We start from the raw sequence: 25,803 nt of genomic DNA on the forward strand, positions 1-25,803 counted from the left end.
TATGGAAAAGCATGCCTTAAGAACCCAACTCAAAATTTTCCTAATCTATAGTTAATCTTGGTCAAAAAGCTTAAAATCCTTCTATAGGAAATTTGGTTAGTTGATTGAATGACAATCAGCAAAGCAATCAATACATGGACAAAAATATACCTAAAAAGGAAATCACTTATGATAAAATTTAGAGGCTCTCACTCCATGGGCAAAAACAAGTTGTACTTTCATATTTCCAATTGACCTTTTTGGATAAATAGCCTAGAAAGTGCATTCACATCCATGGAATACAAACACAAAATATGGAAAATAAAAATAAAGTTTTAAATGATTTTTCCATACCAAAAATTAATTTTATTCGAAAAGCCACTATGTGATTGAGATAAAAAGCTTAGTTTTCCTTAGAGTGGTGACCTGCAAGTATAAGTTTTGTCCCATGACGTGATGCCTGGAAATATGTAAGGGTCATATTTTGAGGAGATACTCTAAGTGAAACAGATGAAAATAATGTATAAAAGTGATTTGAAAGGAGTACCCCATCCATAATAGAGAATGTGGATACACAACAAATTGACCTGTGTGAGCTTTAATTTTGGTTGGGACAAGGAAGCTAGAATTATTGAAAAGGGTCCCTCTAAAATATAGAAGACAAAAATCTTTGGATCAACCACAAATAAGGGTTACAAGACAAGGATCTTTGGATCAACTTAAAAGAAGGAAAATGATGAATTGAAGCATATTAACCAAATGAAAATCCTACTCCCTCACATCTACTTTGTAGAAATAGTCTACACGATAACATATCTCCCGAAAAAAGAACATAACAAACTATTAACTATGATTAAGAACGTATAAAGCACTTCCAAGTGGTCATCCAAAGGATGTGGAAGATTGTGAAATAGTAATATTAGGGAAGTGGCCTAATATTTTCCATATATGTCTTTATGTTAATGTTTGAAATTAAGCACCAAAATTTTCAAATGGAAAATTAAAAATAATTATAAGAATTTAGAAGACCTAATCATAACATGAGAAACTAAAACATACATCCCACATTCTCAACCTCGTCGTTTTCTCATTAACATTGTTTCAAACAAGTATGTCCATAACATGGCTCTTACAATAATATATTTAAAAACATCAGCAAGCTAATGTTCTCAGAGAATTTTATGCTAAGCATGTATCATCAACATACCTATAAACCAATAATAAGGCCTCTTGACAAGATGGAAGCATCCAGATAGTTAAAACAATGCTCCGCTACTGTAGTAAGCTCAATATCACCTTTATTTCCTTTCACTACACTTGAAAAAGTTAACTAGTTAACTACTCAAGGCACAAGAAAGGATAAACTAAGGAGAAAGTGAAAATAACATTAAATATCAAAACTTCAAATTACCATGAGATGGCCGTATTCTTCGGTGAAAGAGATGAAAATCTGTTTTAGATTACCAAGTAACATGTCCAGAAGATTTACTTATGTTACAAGCCCATGTGTTAGAATTGATGCCACAATGAAATTTGCACAAAAAGATCGCTTAAAATGGGATAATCCCTATACCCATAAGTACTTTGTAGTATGGCCTCAGAAATAAGCATCAAATGTAGTATAATAAAATAATTGCAAATTCAGACTTCAAATTCAACACTCTCCATACCTTGGAAAGAAACTTGCAAATCTTTGTCGCTAATTTCTTTTGCAAAATATTTTCAATCCTTAGGAGAACATCCGAAAATCCATATTGATGATAACACATCAATGTTACAATAAAATTTAGTAGACTCTAGCTACACTAAAAAATAAGAAGCATTTCTATAGTTACAAATGTTGTCTGTAGGCAAACTTTTCCTCTACATTTTGCGCATCCAACTTCTTTGACTTTCCTTCGGCCACTATTTCTACAGCAAGTAACCACTATTTCCATCCAACTATAATGAACTATAATACAAGCTCTACAATATTTTCATATTTTGGTGGTAGGGGCTGCACGTAGCCTAGACCTCTATGCATGGAGAAAAACCCTTTTGATTTCCATGTTGTTTCACCTCCACAATCACAACACCCTCCACCTGTCTAGATCATGGAGTAATCATAATTGACATGGTTGCTAACCTTGAAACAATGAAAACAGAAAACACAAGCAATCTAATCATGTTCGCAGGTCTTGCACTAATATGCAGTGTCACTGTTTCCCCAAACTACCCCACAGACACATCGGATGCCCTCACTCTTCTTCCTAAGTTCATCAAGAACTGCCTAGGCTCCTCAAACATTAGCCATTTTACCCATTCAATTCTCTCACAAAATTTAAATTAATTTTACAGTGGATTCCATGTTCAAATGTAGGTAAAGTTGTTATTGTATTTACTTCATCAATGCTAGGTAAAAGGGAAGATACAACTTATTGTAGCTTTGACCTATTATGTTTAATATTGGCCACTAATTCTGGCTGCAGGTGCTCCAAACTCTCGTTAGGTATGCCACACTTACTAAGTCCCTGCCAAGGTATGTATAATTTAAAAGTGAGTAAATATGTGGTAATAGATCCTATCAATATATTGAACAACTGAAAAACTACAACATTCCCAAAATAATATTGTATCCCACAACTTAATATTTACTCAAAGTTCAAAATATTTAAACATATTCCTTCAAAATATTCCTAATATTCATTTGAATATTTAAAAAATACAATAGATATTTATTAAAAAGATTCATCATTCCAGGATTTCATTTAAAAACTAAGATCGTTAACACATTCCCGTAGCATATAGCAAAATTATCAAGTGCTTTTGATTAAGTTTTAAAAATAGAATTAGTGAGAACAATGAACTTGGTTGGATTTCTTTCATTGTTGGATATCTCACTAGTCTAAAAATACTTTTAGGCCTTTATCATGTTTTGTGGTTTGAAGTACTTGCTTATCAAGGAATAAAATGAATTTTCAAGCCATAGAATTGTGTTTTGCACAGGTTGTTCACAAAATCAGATGTGCATGTGAAAGTAAGTTATATCACTAAAAGTGAAAATCTTGCTATATCTCTTAAGGAGCCTTTTACAAACGATGGAAAGGCTTGGGAATTTTTTAATCAAGTGGGCCAAATAGCTCCAGGGTGATCTCAGGTTGGTACATTGTTGTTTATAGGAAAATTTGATCCACAACCTTATATAAACATAGAATTAGCTAATACCTCAAATAAAATGGCATGAAACTATGAATTTACACACCTATTTTATATATATATATGATATTTTCATGCTAATTAGTTCCAACAATGAATGGGAGACATTATGGTGAACTATATTATTTTTCTTTTTTTATAATGTTGTAGCGTTGATTAGAGAAGGACAATTGTGCTATTTCTTTCCTTGGAATACAAACAATCCTACCCGCAAGCCCGAAAATGAGGATGAGGTTGTTGGTACCTTGTCAGCCCACTTAAAAATAAACTTATAAAGAGCTAAATAAAAAATAGACACACAAAGAGTGAACTTATCACAATTAGGATTTGAACACATCTTCTCTTAACCACGCAAAAAAATTGATGATTGTATCATTTTTAACTTATCATCCTTTTTTATTTTCCTTTGTGTTTGCATATTTGTTGAAGTTTGGTTTTAAAAGGAGGCAATGATTGCAAAAGGGAAATGTGTGGACAATAGTGATTAGGAAGTTTTCACCCTTTCCAGAATGCATTGTGATTCTAGAAGAATGGAAAAGGAGAGGGGGAAGTATTAGGTGAAGAAAGTGGGAAATGAGTTTGAGACATATATATTATATAATGTAGAAATTTAGGGAGGATCAACAACTTTTCATATTTTTAGTAGTGAGAAGAAATGAGAACAATTGGAATAAATTTGGAGACCAAAGGATAAACAACCACATGCTGAAGAGTCAAATAGCACAAGCCAAAGGAAATTTGACCACATGGGAAGGTGTTGTTTTCCCATTAATAAACTTTTCCATATGCAAAGTATGTTTATTCCAATGAACAAACATTGCCACATCTTCCATACAATTTTTACATACCTTATGGTAGTTATAGTGAGGTACAATCATTCATAGGTAAAGGCATGATGTTAAATTGTCAAAACATTAGAAATACAGATCCTGAGAACATAAGATACAAAGGAATTTGATATAAAGAAAAATTACAAAAATAGAGAAATGCATGTTGTCCCAAAATTTATTTCATATTTGGAATTTTTTCATAACTTGTAATCGCATACCTCAATTTTGACATGTGCAACACAATCTCAACTTTATTTTCTTTCATTGGAATCCAAATTCATATGTGCCACTTGGATCCAACGACGATTTACTTGCTAGGTATTGCCCTAACATTTGAAGGTTGAAGCACACTATTCCAAGTTATTTCCCTTTTCTAATAGATGGTTTCCCTTCTCTAACAAATATAGAAGAGTTGAAATCTCCCACATATTGTGGCACATAATTTTTAATGCACCAACCTAGAAAGGTGGGAAATAAATAGTCTTCTATGCTACTTTGTCTTCACATTTTCCTTTTCAATTCAAATCCTAATATTTTTCTTCCCCTCTTTGTATGAAATATATCCTCCATTCTACAAAATTGCTAATAAACAACAACATATATTCTACAAATTACTCCTAAAATTAGCTCCAGAAAGAGACTTAGCACATAATTGATGAATGCAACAACCTAGAAAATCAAGAAATAAATAGTGTTTTATACTACTTGTCTCCACATTTTCTCTTTGAATTCAACTCCAACAAGCAAATATATATATCAAAAAGATTTAATTATAGAGAAATGTGCTATAGGACATATGGATATCTCTATTAGGTAGCAGGTAAAATCATAATGTAAGAGATTTTATCTAACTGCTAAAATCTGGGCATGAATCTAGGCACAAATGGAATTATTGTTAGCATATCAATGAAGTAGAATATCTTAAATTCCATCAAGGAATTGATGTACTAAAAGACAGAGTTGTTTAAAAGGTGATAGTGATTGGCAAAGTGATGGTGGTTCTCTAATCCCTCCTTCAAACACCCGTACTTACAAACCTAAAGCTTTCCAAAATATGTTAAAGTCTAAATGATGAAGCAGGCTAAAACGCCAATGTACTAAAAGATAAAGGTGTTTGAAAGGTGACAATGATCAACAACTCAGTGGTAGTTATCTAATCCATCCTTCAAACTCCCCCTAATTACAAACCTAAAGATGGTAAAAATATGTTAAAGTCTAAATGCTGAATAAAACTAAAAGGTTATTTAAAGGGTTCAAATAAAAGTTGTTGTTTTGTGTGTAAAGGAGGGGTTAAGGAATTAAGCACCATGTGCCCACTCACAAGAAGTAGAAGATCATTAAGATAAGAAACCCTTCCCATAATAAATATCATACCATGAGGGAAATGTGGAGGACATGGCTTAAACAACATCACCTTCTAATATTATGCATGTCTATTTGATTAATTCTCTAAAGAACTATATTTTGGTGGAAATGGATCCTACATGTGGGATTAATTGATCCATCAAAGTGTGAACGTTGGTCCTATGTGAAATTAAAAGAAAGCCTTGGTGAGAGGGATCATGGTTCAATTGTATAATAATTTGCAATTGTTTGTGGTTAATGGATTTGAGGTTAGGGCTAATACACTTTTATGCCAGAATCATTGTGAGAATTCCATCAAAATTGTAGGTGGGCTTTGTCTATGAGTGAGGGTTAAATAATGGTAACTTAATTTTATGTGCTTTTGCAGGATTATGGGTGCATTGATTGGGGGAATTTCTTGAATTATTACGTAGTGTTTCTTGGCATAGAGGGAATGGGAGGATGAACCTCAGCCCTCCATGACCATTTTTAGAGGGAAGTAGTTGGAAATGGCCTCAAATATGGAGTCTATAAATTATGGTTGGGTGCACATTGGTTCACTTCAACCTCCCTCTATAGGTTGAGTTATCTCCCACTCTCAACTTAAGCAACACCTATGTAGACTCTACCTCCTTTTCCATACATCATTCCATGGATACGACCTAATGGCTCATATCTCAGAGCTGTTGGAAGGACCCACTAAAGACAAACATGTGGCCATTTACATTATGACAATAAGTTAAGTGTTAGAGCCTAAATCTACCTTAGGCTGAAAGAAGGAAAAATTCAGGGTAACCACAAACAATGCTCAGTCTGGTAGCTAGCCCTACCAGCACAGGAGAGGGCTCTCTCCGGGTCACACTCAGTGAAGAATAAACAAATAGGGTCTGAGAATGAATTACAATGAATATTGATTTTAGGCTAGTAAATAGATATGGAAAAAGGCGATTTTTGAATGACTGAACTTTCTGGGTTGTGTAGGACCAAGGGACCGCATGGGCTGGGAAATTAAATCAAAGACACAGAATAGTTCGTGAGGCAAGATAGGCGAGAAGTTTAGCAATCAGATTTAAATAATATGGAGTGTGAAGCTTGTTTGAGGGGAGGGCTGAAAAGGGCATATGTGATGAATCCTTTTCAGACAGAAGAAGAAAACACAGAGGATGAATGTCTTCCAAGGCAGAGCAATAAATTTGGATTCTACCTTTCCTACTTAAAAAACATTCAACTGGAATTGAATATGAATGAACTGCATAACATTACAAGTTACATATGAAACAGAGAAAGAAACATATTGCTAAAACTCACGCCACAGGAATCTCACAAATCAGAGCTGCATGATTTTTCATTAATCTCCTGGCCAAGCTGTACAATGAAATATGCTAGGTTTTTCTCTACACTATTCCCATAAATTCCAACCCTTTACAAATGACTTTCAATACAATAAATAAGCACAGAAGTGGGAAATCAAATCGATGAAGATAGGGAGTCATTTAATCATCATTAATGAACTGAAGCTAAAGAGCCAACTGTTTGCCAGCGTTACATTTTCCACCCAAACGACTGATGGAGAGGTCTGGGGACTCAAAACTTGCCCAAATTTCTTGGCCATGCACCATCAGTCATGATTTTTCATGCCAAATCCAATAATGTAAAATTTTTGAAATTTGGAGCTCACTAGCAAAAGCACGCACCACGCGTGCAGCACATAGGGAAGTGGTGCAGAGCATTGGGCTTGAGGCGCGGTGCATAGAGCTTGTGCGTAGCGCTTTTCGCAAGAGACTTTTGGAGGCCTTCCCAGTGTCAAAATTGGGTGTAGGATAGCTCGTTGGAAGGAATTTGAGTCTACTTTCCAACCCAACCAGAATTTTTCAATTTGGAGTTCATTTTCCCTGTCAAAAATCAAATCTCCCAATACTGGTCAAAATGTGCCAAATGAGGCTGCCTCAAGGCAGAGTGCTGTTGCTGTCAACTTTTGAAGGTGTTCACCAACTCCAAATTGAGCTCATGATAGCTCATTGGAAATCTCTTTGTGTCTAGCTATCATTTTACTCATCAAGCAAATCATTTGGCCAACCAATCTAGGATAAAGCTTGATTTTCCCAAGATCACTTCAGAGGTGCATCAATTCTCCCGAGGAAATTGTATTTTTGACATTTTTCTAAAACCGTGACACCTGTGTAAAAAGTGAAGGAGGTTTTTCTTCCTTGGCCTATTTTGGATAAAAAATTCTCTCAGTTTTCCAAAATTCATCTTTTCTTGCTCAGAAACATCATTTGAGTGAATTATTGAACCTTCCTCTAGCCTGCAAGTATTATTGAAGCACTTTGAGAACAACAATTTACAAACCTTAGACCTAATGACCAAGTTGACTCTTTTCTTATCAAGTGATAAAAACAATACTGTAAATGATTTCAAGGTTGTCTTAATGAACTCTAATAAACAGAGTTGAGCCAGCAGGACATGGCATAAGGGATAAATGAGTGACCAAGTCCTTCCGTCAGAATATGGCATGCTCCTAAATGGAATGCAGGTGATCGAGTAGAATGGGACACCTAAAAATAAAATGCAAAAAGAATTTTGATCTCTGAGGAGGACTAACAAGACCGACTCTAACATTAAGCAGTATCCTTGTGGAGTTCTAAGAGGTAGATATGGATAGGCCTCCATAGTATTTTTTTGGCTGCTTCAACCTTCATCCTTAGTTGGAAACGTCAGGTCATTGTTGCCTAGGATTACATATTTTTTGTAAAATTAAATTGTATGGTATGCAAGTAGATTTTTTAATATAAACTATACCTCCCGACTTTGAAAAAACGATACAAAAATAATTAACATAACATATCAAAAATTGAAATCTACTATATCCCTCAACAATGAACATGGATAGTGTTTTTTATTGTTGTTGGAGGGTTAGGATTTAGGGTTAAGGTTTTTAATAGTGTGATTAAATAATACAAATTTCACCCAACCCATTGTACATGGACTACAAGCTTGCCTGGCTATCCATGAGTTTCCAACAATAAAAACTTCAAGAAAAGGTCAATATATACTTCAAAGGAATATAGAACTAATGGAATGTATTAGTGAAACTAATATACTTACTACCTAGAAACAATTGCAAAAGGTCCCACACTCAATACCGACATCCAATAGAGGCATAGAATAAAAATTGGACTAGATAGAATAAATGCTCGTTCTCACTACCTGATACACAAGGCTAGATACTTCAAGAAAGTGACAAAATCCAAAACTTACACTAAAAAGTGTTTGAATTAACCTTCAAATTCCCTAACAGAGCCTAACTACTACTAACAAAAACATGTGAAAAACCATATGCTAATGTATCCAAACTTGACTCCGATTATCTTGTCATCTAAAATCCCCCTTAGTTGGGAAATATTTTTCCTACTAAAACAAGCTAACCAGAAGATCCATCGTAACCTGATATCTATTAAACACTAAGAAGCATTAAAAAATTAGGTGCAAACATCTTGGTACCTAGAAGATCCAGGGCTACGATGGATCTATGCTATTTTTCCTATCTTTTCGTCCTTTTGCAAACATTATACTTTTCTTTTCCTTATAAATACATATCCCATGTTACCCCAGGAACTTCCCCTCATTCCGAGGATGGTACCCAGGGTAAACTAATTAGAAAAAATTTGGTACCTACCCTAGGTAGGTAGTACGTTGAGTGAAGTCCACCAATATCAATAATTTATCAAAGGCCACCAGCACAGGGACTTCATCTTATGACATCCTACTTGCCACAAAACTCAACTACTTGCTAACCCACCAGGCTACATTTTGTGAGCATTAGACATCATATGTTGACCTTTTTTTCATTTTAGTTTATTAGCATGATATAAGCACGGGTCACATATATTCTACCCTAGGTACTAAGAGAAACCCACTTTTCTATATGAAAACACAATGAATGACATGAACCATAATTTTACGAGCTTGCAACAAATAAGATTGCATAGATCTAACACAACAAGTGCATTAGAGGATGGTTAGAGAAACAAATGTAACAAAACCAAAGACACCAATCATGCTAAGATAAGCATAACTTTTTCTCCCAATATGCTTCTAAATCAACATACCAGAAACAATAACACAAACTCATATTAACACAATAAAAATATCACACAACGAAGAGTGCAATAGTTCCTACAAGTATAGAAAGTTCAAACAAATTATTAGTAATGAAACTTATGTAATTGGAATCAATGAATTATTGAACGTGTCATTCTTATTCTAAAATAGACATGTTTTTAGTTTAGACAAGTCAACTTCTAAGTGACATAGCCTTTGCTTATGGACTATGACTGATGTGATTCTTGTGTCATTAGAAAGGTCTTGGTGTGTACAATAGTAAAAAACATGCAGTGCTAAAGAATTAATGTTTTACCCCCAAAAGACGATGTTTGATGCCTAAAAATGCTCTGAGAACGTTTTATATCCCAATTTGCTAAACTAGGTCCTATTAGTAAAACTAGTCCTGAGAGTTGATTCCTCCACCTTTTCCACTTTGAAAGGATCAAGATTGATGAAAAGAAAAATAATGATCCAATCTAGTTCGCTAGCATATGGCAAATATATTGAATCATCAAGAAAATTTTGTACTAAAGAAATTTGCAGAGCCAACTACTCCAACCCTATAACAAGGAAGTTGGTTGAGTGTTGAGGTCCTTGGCTTGGAAGGTATTGATGCGAACTATTTGTAAGGCTATATTAGTAGGTTAGTGTAGAGTGCTATCAAACTATAAATGGAGGATATCTATTTGGAATGGTCCAAAAACCCTCCTTCAGATGAATTCACAACAGGTGTTGGATAACGAACTGCATGAAGAAGAGGGAACATGAGAAACTTTGTGGTGTGGGATATTATTGAAATTCAAAGCTCCTATGAAGTCTAAAATTTTAATGAGATTAGCATTAGGTAATAAATCCTTGAATTCGGGGTTCTTGAAAAAACCCTTCTTCAGGTAAATTAAAAACAAATCTTGGATAATTCTATGTATGAAGAAGAGGCAACATAAAAAACTTCATGGTGGGGCATATTTTTGAAATAAAAAGCTCCTATGAAGTCTAATTTTTTTATGATCAGCATTACATAACAAATCCTTGAACTAGGAGGTCCTCCAAATAAGGGCACAACAAGGTCCACAAAGATGCAGACCTTGTTGGAGAGTGGTGGAGACAATATATCATTTGCATTTACTAAGGAGGTATCATAGGTTATACTTCCACTAGGTTGAGGTCAATAATATTGGCAAGAGGAATCCTAGTTAGACTGTAAAAAGAAATGGTTTGAAGATAAATCTATCAAAACATAGATATCTTTGTCTGGTTGCACATAGAGCCATTTGGCCAATAATGAACTCTAGCATCTTCTAGGAATAGTTTCATCCATTCCATAGTCAACACAAAATAAAATACCTCTATGATGAAATTAAATATATCACAAAGCCAAAAGTCCCTCTCCACAGAATGGGCCATCCTCACCACGAATATTCTCAAATTCATTCCCAGCATTGGTATTGTCAATCGACAACATCATTAAAAGATGGAAAAATATACAATATAAACAAAATTCTTCTTGATAAAAACATGCAATGAAAGAAAGGAGAAGGAATAAGAGCATTGCACACAAAGGGAAAACAAGACAAGAAAGAGCAGACATAGACCTTGCTTCTCATACCTTCGATAGCAATGACTATGGTATGCTTTAAAATCCTCTTCAATCTCGTCATAAAACCTAGCCATGAATTTTTATGTTATTAAGACTCTCCCTTAGGTCTATAATGAAAAAAACCATACAAATGTGAAATTTTGTAAAAGAAATTTCAGTAAGCATGAGTATGCTTCAAGAGCATTCTTTTAATGGCAAGACAACTCTTGGTCACCCAAATAAACCTCTCGGCTTGGTTAGGGATTTATTTATCTGAATTGGATCATTATATTGTTTTTCATACATATCAATGCATTTTGAGTGGAAAATGTAGAGGAATCAGGTCATGGCACCATTTTTACTAGTGGGATCCAATTTGGTGAAACCGGGTCTGAAACCTTTAGGGAGAGTTTTGAGGCATCAAACAAATTTTTGGGGGTAACAAATTTGTTGCTTAAGGGCCACACCATTTCATACTATTATACAAACAAAGATATTTCCAAGGATGCAAGAATCACATCAATCAAAATCTGTATGAAAATGTTATGCCACTCAGAAGTTGACCTTCCTGTTTTCACACCTATGGTTCAGGAGGATGTTGTGTCAGCCCCATTATTCATGGAAAAGGGGATAGCCACATGTTTTTTTATGTAAAATACTCCATAAAAGTCTATTTTGTAACTCTATTTAAGAGTTGATGTAGTCAAAATTAACCACTAGTAGGCTATCGGTTTGTGCTATAACCGGGCCGCTAGGAGGTAGAGGCAATCCATTCTTTCGAGAGAATTTTGTTGCATAGTTGAGAAAAGATAGCTAGGAGAGATAAGATGTAGAGCAAACAAAGAAGATATGTGCATTGTAGCAGCCCACGAGCCACAAACATTACTTCTTTGTATCTGCAACTGTACTTCCAGACAGAGAAAGAGAGCAAAGCAACCTCACCTTCCAGCTGGATTTTCTCCTGAAAGGGCTTTCCAGAGAGAATATATTGTGTATTATGTGTGTGTGAGGTTATTTTGTAGTTATCTACTTATCTACTTGATTTAATTTTACATGCATGCACTAATTACAGTTAATTTTAAAGATTCAGAAATTATATAAAAGTGTAATAATGTAGAATCTCAAATTTTTAATATAATATTATCAGATATGTTGAGACGAAATGTCCATAATTGGGAAAATCCGTAGAATTTTACATATAATTTTGTACCAGATGTAGTTTCTTTGGGTATTTTGAGGAGATTGCAGCGATCTAGATTGACGAGGCTGAAAATTGTAAAAGCCTAATCACGGGCGATAAATATGTTAATGAACCTCGGGATCCTGTAAAGGTGAGGTTTTCGCGGCTTGAAGAACAAGTCACAAATATAAAATAAAATGAAAACCTCCTCATGGTGGCCCTAAGTAATAAGATGAGGATAATTTGAGAAGAAGGGGGTTCAAATGTAGCGGAAAAATCAGAAGGGGATCTGGATATTGGGAAGACGCAGATAACCAGCCGAAGAATGAACCCAAAAAAAATCAACCCAAGTTCGAGTACTGTCGACCAGTCCCTATTTAAAGTGGAATAAAAAGTCGATATCAAGCCATACCATGGTGATATCAACACTCTAAAGTTGAACCATTGGTTTCAACAACTCAAAGTTTATTTCAGTGTCCATCAAATCGTGGAAGGGAAAAAGATCTCATTCATGCAGTTGAAATTGGAGGGCCATGCACTCAATTGGTGGGAGAGCCACAGAGAAAAACTGAGGTTGGAGGGAGAATCTCCACTGATAGAGTGGGGGGATTTCAAAATGCTCATTAAGTCACATTTTTATCACATTAGGTACGTGGAAGACCAATGGATCCAGTGGCATTAATTCAGGCAAAAGTCCGATCAAAGCATGCAGGAGTACACCACGAAATTAAGAAATATGGCTATAATTTTGGTGTCTCTCTAAAGAACGCATATGTACTTGTCTAGTATGTGGGGGGTATTCACTACCATTTGTGTGAGCAAATGATTCTATTCAAGCCTGGAATGGTGGAGAATGCTTGTGCATGGACACAATACCTGGACAACATAGCCCTGGAAAGAGCGCAATCAAATGAATAGAAGCAGAAGGAGAAACAAGACACTTCTAAGGATGGGAAGAAGAAGAAAAAAGTGGGAAAAATAAAAATATGGTAGCCATAGCACGCCAGTGCAAAGATCCTAGCAACCACTACAATCACTACAAAATTGATGGCCATATCGAGGAGACGTGTTTGAAGTTGCATCCAAAGCTAAACCTAAAGAACAAGAAGAAAGATAATAAGAAGAATAATCTCATGGCCATTGATTCAAGCAACCAACTTGAAAACAGACTAGATTTGGATGAGAAGATAGTCTATACATCAGTGCGAAAGGAGGTGAATCTAAGTAGCCTTCAGCAATAGGAAGAGAAAGAAATTACCAAACTCTTCCATGTAAAGATACATGTCAAGAAGTCAAAGATTGATAATCTGTTGGACTCAGGATTACAGGAAAATCTCATTACAGTAGATCTGGTCAAGAAGTTAGGGTTGGAAATTCATGATCATCCAAATCCATATCCACTGGGATGGGTACATAAGGATGTAGAGCTAAAGGTAACAAAACAATGAAAAATTAGATTTTCTATCAGTGCTGATTTTATTGATGAAGTATATATTAATGTGGTTCCCCTTGATATATGTGGACTCATGGTTCAGAGTCCATACATGTACATGCATGATGCAATATTCATAAGGAGAACTAACCAATACTAATTCATCAACAATGGAAAATCATTCATCATCAACGTGCACAAAGGAATGTTGGAAAATTCACAGGTAAGTGCCAACGAGGCCAAGAAATTGATCAGTTCCAGCAAGAAGTATGTTTTATTGTTTTTAAGAGAAATTTAGTTTGTAGAGGAGTCAACAAGAGAAAATTCATCCCTAGAGGGGTGTACTAAGAAACAAAAACAAAAATTGGAGGAATTGTTACAAGAATACAAGGACGTGTTTCAAGAGCCCAAAGGGTTACTTTCTAAGGGATAAGTGGAGCATGAGATCCAGCTATTGCTAGACTCCCCACTGTCAAATATTGGATTGTACAAGAAGTTTGTTATAAAATCAAGTGAGGTGATGAAATAACTGCAGTAGTTACTCAAATAGGGTGTCATTTGACCGAGTACATCATCATGTGGGTCACCCATCATCATTGTGCCAAAGAAGGATGGGACTTGGTGAATGTGTATAAATTACAACTCATTGAATAAAATGATGCTCAAGAACAGATACCCGTTCCCCAGGACAGACAATATGCTAGATTAGTTGCAACAAGCAAAGTATTTCACCAAGCTCGACCTGAAGTTTGGATATCACCAAGTTTTAGTCAAAGAGGAAGATATGTGGAAGACTGCCTTCAAAACCAAGTAGGGTTTGTATAAGTGGTTAGTTATGCCAATTTTCCTATATAATGCACCAACTATATTTATGAGATTAATGAATGGTGTATTGTTCCCTTCTATAGATTCATTTGTTATTGTCAATTTCGATTATATACTGGTATATAGTGCTACCTGGGAGGACCATATTTCACATTTTACGTAGGTGCTGGAAACATTGGAGAAACACCAACTACTAGCAAATATCAAGAAGTGTGAGTTTCCACAACAGTCCTTGGTGTATTTGGGATATATGATTGGTGGACGATAATTGAAGATAGATCCTTCCAAGATCAAGACCATCATAAAATGGTTGGTGCCTACTAATGTTACTAAGGTTAGGATTTTCATTGCAGCAACACTATACCTAAAGTAATTCATAGCCTCGTTTTCAACGGTAGCAACACTGCTCCATGCCATAACAATAAGTAGCAAGAGTTTCTAGTGGGGAAAAGGGTAGTAGTATGATTTCGATGAGTTAATGAAGAATATTGTTCAAGCACCAGTTCTGGCATTACCAAACTTGCAATGACCCTTTGAACTAGAGACAGGTGTGAGTAGTTATGCTATGGGAGTTGTCTTGATGCAAGGAGGAAGGCTTGTTTGCTACCATTACGAAGTATTTCATGGGGTAGTTCTTAACTACCCTACCTACGATAAGGAGCTCTATGCCATGGTACAAGTTATGGAGAAGTGGAGGCACTATCTAATGGGAAAGGAGACAATATTCCACATGGATCACCAGCTATTACAATACTTGTAGGCCCAAAATAAGCTACGAGGGACCAGGCATTACAAGTGGATGGGGATTTTATAGGAGTTTCATTTGGTGATCCAGTATAAGAAGGGAAACACAAAAAAGTTTTGTTGATATGCTTTCAAGGCCACCCACATCAAATATTACAACTTTGGGGACTCTTATGCACATGGGGCCATTCACCCATGATGCATACATATGGGCATATTCAGAAGATGAGGACTTCAAGGAGGTGTATCAGTAGTTGTAGAGTTAGAGCCATGTGCATGATGGTGAAAACACCATTGACTAACATCTCCACGATGGGTTACTTTACTGGTTGTATAAGATATGTGTTCCTAAAGGTGAGTGTTTGTAACTGATTGGAGAGGCTCACACCTCTAAGGTTACAGGGCACTTTGGTGTAGTTAAGACCGTGGATAACTTTCAGAGGTATGTGTATTGGCCCAATATACAAGAGCAGGTAGATATGTTCATAAGAGGATGTATGCTTTGTTGTACCAGCAAGTCTAGCAATAGGAAACAAGGTTTGTATCGTGCCTTACTTGTACCTACTTGTCCCTCGGAAAGAATTTCCATTGACTTTGTGTGAGCTTTACTGACAACCAGTAAGGGACATGACTACGTGTTTTTGGCAGTTGACAGGTTCAACAGGATGTGTGTTCTGATTCCATGTAAAAATACCATCAACGGAAAAGAAGCAATAAACTTCTTCTTTGGACACTTTTGGGTACACTTTGGGATACCAAGGAGCATCATTTCAAACAGGGATACAAGGTTTCTTAATGCATTCTGGACTACATTGTGGGAGAACATGGACATGAAGTTGAAGAGATATACAACATTGCATCCACGAATAGATGGGTAGACAAAAGTAGTCAACATGACTTTGGTGTAACTTCTAAGGGGTTACAACCAGTAGCATTTGAATACTTGGGATGCAAATTTGGTATATACACAACATTCTTATAACATACCAGTCCACACTTCTACAGTAAAGTCCCCATTTGAAACTTGTTTTGGATATTTTCCACCTTGACCTCTAGATATTGCATATGGGCAACAATGAGGAGTGAAGGAAGAACTTACAAGAGATGCTTTGAGGGATGAAAAATTTATTGAAAATATTAGGCAGATCCATTTACAGGTATAGGAAATAGTTCAAAAGTCACAGGTGAAGTATAAGGCCAGGCATGATCAACACAAAATAGAGAAATCATTCAAGGTGGGAGACAAAGTATCTCTACAATTGAACAAGGAGAGGTTATAGGGGCCTGGTAAGAAAATGAAGGCTCTAAGGTATGGTCTCTTTGAGATACTAGAAAAGGTGGGTGATAATGCCTATCAACTCAGTTTACCTCCATATATGCACATTTACTCAGTTGTAAATGTGGATAATTTGAAACTCTATGGGCCTTCCATGCTAGATCAGGAAGAGGAAGAGCTCCTACCTTCAAAGGAAGATTTGGCATCAAAATCTCAGGAAGGGTTGACAAAAGATACATTTTTTTAGAAGAGATCCAAAATTACAAGACAAGGGGAATAATACCTTTGGCAGATTGTTTTGAAGGGATAATTTTGAGGCAAAACTAAATGGTAGACCAAAGAGAAGGTGGAGGAAAAATTTCCTCACCTCATCTAGTAAAATATTTTATGGACCAAAACCCTCGCAAAATGGGGATGTATGATCCAAACTGGATCATTATACTTTTTTTCATCCATCTTGATGGATTTGGAGTGGAAAAAGTGGAGCAATGAGATCACAAGACCATTTTTACTAGCGGGACCCATTTTGGTAAAATGAGGTCTGAAACAATCTAGGAGTGTTTTGAATCATGAGACAATGTTTGTTGGGGGTAAAAATTTTCTGCATAGGCACAAAACATTTGCATGCTATTCTACACATAGAGAGATTTCCAACAGCTCAAGAATTGCATCAATCAGAGTTTGTATGCAAATGTTATGCCACCCATAAGTTGACCTTCCTATATTCACACTTATAGTTCAGGAGGATGTTGCGTCAGCCCCATTATTCATGGCAAAGGGACTAACCACGTGTTTTTGATGTAAAAGACTCTATAAGAGTCTATTTTACAACTCTAGTTAAGAGTTGATGTAGTCAAAATTAACCACTAGTAGGCTATCGGGCTGTGTTATACCTGGGCCACTAGGAGGTAGAGGCATTCCATTCTTTTGAGAGTATTTTGTTCAATAGTTGAGAGAAGATAGCCAAGAGAGATAGGAGGTAGAGAAAATAGATAGGATCCATGCACTATAGTAGCCCATGAGCCATAAACATTACTTCTTTGTATATGCAACCTTATTTCCAGATAGACAAAGAGAGTGAAGTGGCATCACGTTCCAACTGGGTTTTCTCACGAAAGGGTTTCCCAGATATCATATATTGTGTATTATGTGTGTGCGAGCTTATTTTTTCATTCTATGCATTTTTGGTTGATTTACTTTTACATGCATGCACTAATTACAATTAATTTTACAGATCTAGAAATTAAATAAAACTGTAATAGTGTATAATCTCATATTTTTAATATAATATTATCATATTTGTTGTGACAAGCTGTCCATTGGAATATACACAACAATTTATGAATCAATTCTCTAAGTTTCTTGTGTGTTGCGTAATCTTACAAAATGGACTCCTCATTCATTTATGGAGGATGATATTTTAAGGAATTTATCTCTACTATGTAGAATGAAATTCAAGGTTTTGAAGAATTGTGGGCCTACAACGATTACAAATCCAAGGTTGAGTTGCTTGTCTAAGCAGAGATCATGCCCCATCAGAGGCTAGCTATGAGCATTTCCAAAATTCTTCACATTCTCAGATCAATTGGGTAATGGAATGGCAACAATTATTAGAGCATTTCAAAGACTTTGTTGATACCTAAAGTGACCATGCTATGAATTTCCAAATGAGAAGGAATGAATTTACATAAGAATTGAAGAGAGGGGAACCCAATTCAATTCCAAATCTCAAACCAACTATATTCAAGGCTCACCTTTACAGTAGCATTGTAATGCATCTTTAAATACATTGGATAGGACCTGTATTAAAATTTCCCTTGCTATGCTATCCAATTTTGAACTGGAAGAGCACTGGTCCAATAAATGTAGAAAGTGAATGTGAATAATTGGAGTAAATTGAATCAATGATAGGCTATCATAAAAAAAATGTACAAACCCATTTGAAATTTATGATTTCAGGCACATTAGATAAGAATGACATGAATGACTTTATTTCACAAGGGTGTAGAATTCCTTCAGTTTGGGGGTGATGGTTAACCTCATAAATGTATTGGTTTTCTCATCTTCCACTCACATTTTCATGAGATTAAGAAACTAACACTTCCAATTTTCTAGATTCCTTAACCACCTTATGATAGAAATTTCGCTTTAAATAAGTAATTCATTGTAAATTAATTTGTTTGACAGTCTCTATGAAGCTTTTGAATGAAATGTCTTAGTTCTCACCAATTATGATATGCTTAAGGTTAACAGTGTTCATAAATAATTTTTGTAGAATTAACACCTACCACATAATTCCTTACAGAGAATGATTAAAGACTATTGCAGAATCTCCAGAATCACTTCCTTAGGAAAGCTGTAAGATTCTTCTCAATTCTACAACATGCCAACTCTAGGGTGGAATTCCCAAACGACAACCAGGTTGGCACATGGCACTCGTATTATAGGGAAACATAGTCCCCACAATATCAAGTCACCAACTAAAAGTATAATATGTTAATTCCAATGTTTGCTAGTTTGTACTTCTAAGAAGTTGTTAGGTTATTGTTCAGAATTTGGTTTTAGGAGGATGCTAGATTATACTTTGCAATTCCATTCAGGAAGTTATTAGGTTATACATCAGCATTTAGTTTAGGAAGTTGTCAAGGTATTTTGGGATTCTGTTGGAATTTCAAAGAACCCAATAACCTTACCTCATAAGTAGTTCTTGTTTTAACACATTTAGGGTTCAATTTAGAGATAAGAGAGATATAGACAATTAATGTGTACTCTGTAATTTCTAGATGATGCATTGAAAACCTAGATACTTTATTCCATTATGGTTCCATTCATAACATTTATGTGTGATGGATTCAACACCTTGACCTTCAGAACAAGGGCCCACTCAGGATGTGCAACTGTTATTTGTATTTTCCCATTGCATGGTTTGATTTATGTCTTGTATGGTTTCATTTATTTCTATAGTTGTAGATGGTGTTTGTATTTCAATTTTTTGTAGCAACAATCATTCAATTAAGATCTTGTGACATTGTTTCATGAATTATTCACTTTAACTAAATTTTTGCATTCAGGATGCAACTCCCAATTCTTGTAAAATTTTAATTCATCAGTTGATAGTTAGTTGAGTTATTTTTTTTCAAGTTAAACAATATTTGCATAAGCTAGTGTTAAGAATTTATAGAATAATGTTAAAGCCAAAGGTAAGTTTTTTTCTTTTACTGGAATGGATAATTGTGTGTGAACATGCTCCATTGTAGTCACATGAATGGCAACCTAAAATTAGAAATGCATATAAAGCTTTAAAATTTCTAGAGGTTTATTCTCTTACATTCTCCACCATCCAATGGGATTTACCTACACCATATTGTTATCCTCCCTTGCAGTAGTTGTGTAAGTACGATATTGCTATGTGAAATCAGGAAATAGTTGTTGAATTACTCTTTCTTGTTCAAATTCCACACATCTTTTATATATCATCAACTAACTCTTCTTTCACGTCAAGATAATCTAGTGGTTCATCTCTTCCTGGTCTATCTACATATCACTTGGGATAAAATGACTGCAAATCCATCCAGTTCAAGTCACTCTATACAATTTTTGGATGGTTGAATTTCCATGATCCACTTCAAGGAGGCATCAAGATCCTAAGATTTGATTCAGGTGTCATGTCGAGCAACATGTTGCACTTCAATCAAGGGTTATAAGTTATATTTCATAAAGAGTAAATCAATCAAATGTTTTTTTTTCAACTAGCTCTTATTTTTCATTTATAAGTACTTAAGCATTATAAGTGTGCTCACGCCCAAAAGCACTCACAAATACTCAATAAAAACGGTGTGAAGAATGTGGGGGAATAGGGGGTTAGGTGGGATCTATAACTAGAGCCATGTAAGTGTTGAAAAAGGGTCTAGATCCTTCATTTGTGGTGGTTTTCTTAGAGTCATAGATATATGTGGTTGGGGTCATATAGTGGATTGGCTTGTAATTGAACTGGTCCAAAACTAATTTGGAGGGCTAATCCTGACAACAATTGTTTCAATTTGGTTCAAACTGGTTCATTTTGAGTTGGACTAGCTTCCAATAACTATGATTATATTGGAAAATATTTATTGTTTTAAGGAGAGTTTCAAACACATTAACAATTTTTAAAGAGGGTGCTTATGGTTAAGATGAAGACGTGCTTTTTACTATCCTTGATATTTTTAGAGTATCCTTCACAATCCCTAGTCATAGACTTGTAGTACATAAACTTACCACTTGACTATAACCGATGTTTCTTTTCATGACTTGTGAATTTATTGTCTGACTCCGTCATAAGATTTGCATGACTTATTTTTTCTCCACTGGGTATAGGTTTAGCTTTGGCTTCAACAAAGAAAAAAACCACCCTCTTGGAGTAATGAAATTGTATTAGACACTCCAAAATTAACATTATTGTTTGCATATTTTTGACATGCTTCAACATCATATTTCCCAGTTTGGCATGCTGCAGAACCCTTGTCCTATGTAGAAAAATCTAGTTCAATTAGACATTTTTGATAAACAACCTATTTTTATTTATCAAAAGATAAATAAAGGAGCCACTCCAACCTAGTCCAAACAATGAACTTGTAATAAATAAGGCCTAATCAATTAAATAATTGAAAACGTTTCGAAAAAGGAAAGGAATCTGGCTTCAATCAGCACAACATATTCAATCATTTGAAACGACAATGTAATGAACATAAGCTTCAATTTTAAAACTTGTTCTACATGAAAAATTACATTCTATTAACATAATAAAAACAAAATTCACATCATTAATTGAACTAAACATGAACTTGCTTGGCTAGTTTGAAAGGATTTGCAACATCCAACATTTTTATCTATCTTACCAAACTAGGTGAAATTGACTAACAAATAAATACACTCTCTAGTGGGGACACTCTTTTCTCTAATATCAAATGTGAAAGTATAACTAATTGAGACATAGACTTGCCTTCTAAATCTCCAGATTCAGTCCCAACCATCTCCAATTTATCATCACCCTAATTTGAAATATAAGACAATTTTACATATTGAATAAATCATTATTTTCAACAGAAGGCCCATCAACCTTTGGAATGAGCAAACAACTATGCAAATGATTATCATGTTTATCCTTTGTAAGAAATTTATTATTAGGTTTTAATGAGATTCCAACTTCTAAATTGACCTCCATTGCCTCGGCCTTGCCTTTGTCTTTTCCAAGCTCTTTGATCTCTTCCACAGGAACTTTCATAGTCACATTAAGAAATTCTTGCCCATGTTTTGTGATTCCCAAATAAAATTCACTTAAGGTATAACCAATTGTGAAACTTCCACCATAGTTTGGTTAGTGATATGACCTGTAGAACAAAAGCAAGAGTTATATTCATATATACTTCATCCTTGGGTACCCTCAGACATAATTTATCAGAACAACATGAAGTGACCCTAAATGTAGATTTCCACTACATTGAAAATAATGACACTAGAATCGAAATGTAATAAACGAAGACAGCATTTGGGATCATAAGTTTTAGCTTAGGGTCAGGTAGGAAAAAGTCTAGATGGCTACTTGTTCTCAAATGCAACAATCACAGTCAAAACATGCATTGGAAGTGATAGTCAAAACATACATTGAAACATTAAGAGGTTGAAGTACTTGATTCTATAATTGGAAAGTAAGGCTTACGAGAATCCAATAAATTCCTCATTCTTTTTGCATCTCATAGCTTCGTAGAACCCTACCCCCTCATCTTAGTCTAAGAGGAACCTACCATGACTCAAATTCCATGAATGAATATCTAGAATCAATGTAGGATCCATGAAGACCAGGGCCTGGGAAGGACCACCCTTTCGAATTTGAATATTGACTTGGGTGGAGGGGTTTGGTCAATAGAGTCGCCCTTGGCTTCAATGCAGGTTCTCCCTTTCCTCTCTATCAAAAAATCCACTTCATGCGAATGACCCACCCAAATATTATTGACCATCTTTGTACAATAGAAAATGAGGCTTTTTTCTATAACTGATAGTTGATCCAATAGTCTAAGGAAAGTCAGGTATCCAAGTTGACCCGATGATTTAGGTGAAATAGCCATAAGTAGGAAAATCGAGCCCATTATCAAAACATAGTATATCATTTCAATGAGCCCAGCTGATCAATCAAGGTAGAGACCCTAATGTTCTGTGGGGGAATTTAAAATGAAAAATAAATGTAAATATGTTAGGGAAATTTAAAATGAAAAATAAAGCAAATTTTTGACCACTAAAAAATATGGAGGGAAGTAAACAAAGAGGGATTTGTTATAGCTTCACCAACACCATATGTTAATAGTAATAAAGGACCAATTTCTTATTTTCAAGTGCTTATTCCACATTGATATACACCTTTTCTCATTTTATATATATTTATATATTGAATTATTAAAAACTAAATTAGAGTGAAAATGTGGTGGTTATGATAGTCATTGAGAAGAAATATATATATATATATATATATATATATATATATATATATTTTTTATATTGATGACAAGGATATTGAGTATGTTAATATGTCTTGTGTTTAATCATTATAATAGAAACTTCTATGCTGGTTTAGTAGTGATTGTATAAAATTGTTATAATTTTAGCATTATATATGGATTCATGGACATTTTTAAGGGGTTCGATGAATCCATCTAGCTAAATCTTAACATTCTAGATGAGGGTCTCTAAATTTTAACACTACAGATGGACATAGAGACTCCTTTGTCTCTAAATTTAACATTGCAGATGGATTCAAAGAAGAGGGTCTTTAAATCCATATGCAGTGCTAAACTTTAGCGACAAAAGGGCATTCAGAATTTTAACACTGTATATGGATTCAGAGACCCCTTTGTCTCTAAATTTTAACACTGTAGATGGATTTGGAGGCCCTTGTAGTGAAATGTAACACTTTGATATCAAAATTGAAATTTTCCATTTCTAAAGTGACACAATTAAAAATTACGAACATAAATGACTAATTCATATGCTTGTTGTACTTGTTATTTGGTTATATTTTTATTCTTGGACTATAATAGCCATTTACATTAACCATTATTAAATTTTTAATTAATTATATATTCATATATTTTAATCTTGGACTAAATTAGTCATTTAAGTTAGTAACTTTTAGTTTAGTCACTAATTATCTAGTCGTATATTGTATCCCTAGACTAACTTAGTTCTTTAAGTTAGTCATTTTTAGTTCATTCAACTAAAAGTGTTCAAATTTAGTAGTAATTCACTTGAAATAATTGTGGTAACTAAATTTTTTAGTCATTTAGTGACTAATTTCATCATTTTCTACTAGTGATTATTTGTGTTATTCAAGAACTGTTGATGTTACACATTATTGATGGTCAGAAGTGGTTATATCTAAAATGGGTCAAGTGGTAAGATTGAAGTTGTGGTGTACAAATAACATATTTTTTGGAATTCCAGAGGCGGTATAAGTGTTAATGATGACTAGACCAAACAAGCATGAATGTTGTAATATCAATATTATAATTTGTGACTTTTGTAATTTAAGCATTAAGAGAGGGCGTTAGAATTCTTATTTAGATTGGTAGATTTGGTTTATTGGGTTTTCTTGGAGATTGTTGAGATATTCTCTCAACCACAATCTCCAAGTTTGGAATTAATTACTTTGATTCCAACTTTATAAATGTATCATATTTGTGATTGTATAAATCAAAGAAATAATTTTATAGTATACAACTAATATTTCTCTATTGGACTAAGACCAAGAATAATAACGTAAAGTGAAATCCCAACCATCTATTTAAAATTTTTTATAACAAAATTAAAATTCATGAAGGCCATTTTCAAAATATCTATGTATAATTTCCTAGTGCAGATCAACAGATAATGCAATATACTAAAGAAAAATACTTGATCTACTTCTACAAACAAACTTGCGGAAGCTTAATCGATTTTGAGAAATATCAAATAGAACACATATAACAGAGAATGAGAAATCAATCACACATGAACACAGAAGAATACTTTGGGGAAAGCCTCAGCTAAAAACCCCGATCTCTGTATTATCATACAAGTGGAAATATCTCCAGATTACGCAAAGCTTTAGCTCACAAACTATCCAGCTCTCAGTACAATCCCTCAATGCTGCTCATAGACTGAATAGACACAACATATGCCTTACCTCAGTCCTCCAAGCCTCCTATTTCCTTGTGCAGTTTCTCCTGGGTCCTTTAGCTGCCCCCTGTGTGAACTCACCTCTCACACAACTCACCAAACTCAAAAGCAATTGTGAAATCTCCAAGGAATGAATTCCTTCTACATGCAAGAGATATCCTCAATGAAATATTCCTACAACTGATAGTACACTTTCCCATCATTTGATCTCAACTGGTTCTCTGACTAAACTGACATGCATGAGCTATTTATGAGAAAATATTCAATTATCTGAAGTACAGTAGTTACATGCATGCATGCATTAACTAACTGAACTCACAATCAGTTCCAAAAAATGTTGGAACTAATCTAACTGGACATAACATAGTTAATTTAGCTAGCTAATTACAACTCAAAGTACAAATCATCTTGATCTCCTTAATCAAGGGATAACTTCCCCAATAAAAGGGAAAATTGTTGCATGTCTTCACATAGACTTCATGTTTTATTTTATCCAACTATTTAACTCAAGATGAATTAATTAATTATTTTTCAAACAACTGCTAAGATCAAATTCGAATTTTAATTCTCAATTTTAGTTCATGGACTATCAAAAATTGGAATGTATCCCAAAATTCTATTTATAGCAATGCTATTTTTAGCACTTCTATATTTAGCATTTCTTGTTGCTATTTTCAACACACCCTATCAACAAGAAAGGGATTATTAGTCACCCCAATCCTATTTTTATGGAACTCAAATTTTCATTTTGACAATACCTTAGTCAAAATATCTGGATCATGTTCCTCAGTCGAAACATACAACAACAACATGATCCTCTTCACCACACAGTCTTGAAGATGATGATACTAGATATCGATGTGCTTGGACCTGTCATGAAATCCTAGATTCTTAGAGAGTTTGATACAACTCCGATTATCACAAGACATCACAATTGGATCCATCCTCTCACCAAAAAATCCAACTAGAATTTTCTGCATCCAAATGGCCTCACATGTTGTCTGACTCGCAGCCATGTATTCAGCCTCTACTGAGCTAAGTAAAACTGACCTCTGTTTCCTGTTGTACTAGGAAACTGCAGTTGAACCAAGGTTGAAAATTCCTCCGCAAGTGCTCTTTTGGTCTGATGGACTC

This window comes from Pinus tabuliformis, chromosome 3_2, assembly GCF_031772625.1.
Source record: "Pinus tabuliformis cultivar Carrire ecotype Pingquan chromosome 3_2, CPIR1, whole genome shotgun sequence".
NCBI lineage: Eukaryota > Viridiplantae > Streptophyta > Pinopsida > Pinales > Pinaceae > Pinus > Pinus tabuliformis.